The sequence below is a fragment of the Otolemur garnettii genome, unplaced genomic scaffold, assembly GCF_000181295.1.
Source record: "Otolemur garnettii isolate 467f Iridium unplaced genomic scaffold, OtoGar3 scaffold00013, whole genome shotgun sequence".
In the NCBI taxonomy this organism is placed as follows: Eukaryota; Metazoa; Chordata; class Mammalia; order Primates; family Galagidae; genus Otolemur; species Otolemur garnettii.
In genome coordinates this window covers 30,705,173-30,706,167 of record NW_003852408.1, presented here as the reverse complement: position 1 = coordinate 30,706,167, position 995 = coordinate 30,705,173, and positions in this window count along the sequence as shown.

The following is a 995-nucleotide window of genomic DNA, read 5'->3' as shown; positions in this document are numbered from 1 at the left end:
AAAGAAAAGTTAGTGGAGTAAAGTTTAAAGAACAAAAATCAATAAATAAATAAAATAAAGTTTAAAGAAATGGCAAGCCAGATTGTAAGATGAGTTAGCTCCATAAAGTCAGCAAGGATGGAGGAGAAAGATGATGAAACAGAAGCCAATGTCCTCAATAACTGATAATCAGCAGAGTCTTAGAAACCAACACTGAGAGAAGGAAAGATCTCCTAGCTAGACACATGTATAAAGTCAAAATTACCTAGGGCTTAGAAAGACAAATGAGGAAAATTGTCTAGACGTGCTAATAAAAGAAAAGAGGACAACAGTGTCCCACCTCCTGGCTCTGGTATATGTGAGGCGTGGAAGGAAACGTAGTGTCCACTTAAGAAGGCTACATCGGAAGCAGGACCTCTAGGAACAGAAAAGTTTCAGTACAATTTTCTTTAAAAGTGAAGATAACCTTTACGAGGGAATTTTAGAAGGGTCTGTAGAGGTGTTGGGAAGTAATGGGAAGAGCAGGTACGAACACTATGGGGATGGTGGCCAGGTGATAGCTGACGACTTGGGGAATTGGGACTGCAGAGGTGCTTACAGTTAACAGGGTCTAAACAGAACCAGGAAAGTACTAATGCTCTGTTAATGAGAGGGTCAAGCCTGGCCAGAGGTCTAGCTCAGTGGTATTGCTGTAAACCTACCCTTAGGTTGCTCCCAGTTGTTTGATGGACTGGGGGAAGGGAAGGGGCTTAAAAGGAACCATAGCATCAGGAAAATTCTTTTTTTTTTTTATTTTCCACCAACCTATTTCCATTTTGTTTAAGAGCTTGTGGATGAACAGCTTAAGACCATTCAGTGGTTGTTACTGCCCAATCGGCAGCCTGAGCAGTGGCATCTGCAGACCAGTCTTCAGGGGGGACCTGCTGAGTAGGCCCAGAGGGCACCTGCAGCCTTCTGACCAGTCTGTAACCTCCAGTGGAGTAGCAGTAAACTCAGGAGCTGGAGCAGTCCATTCA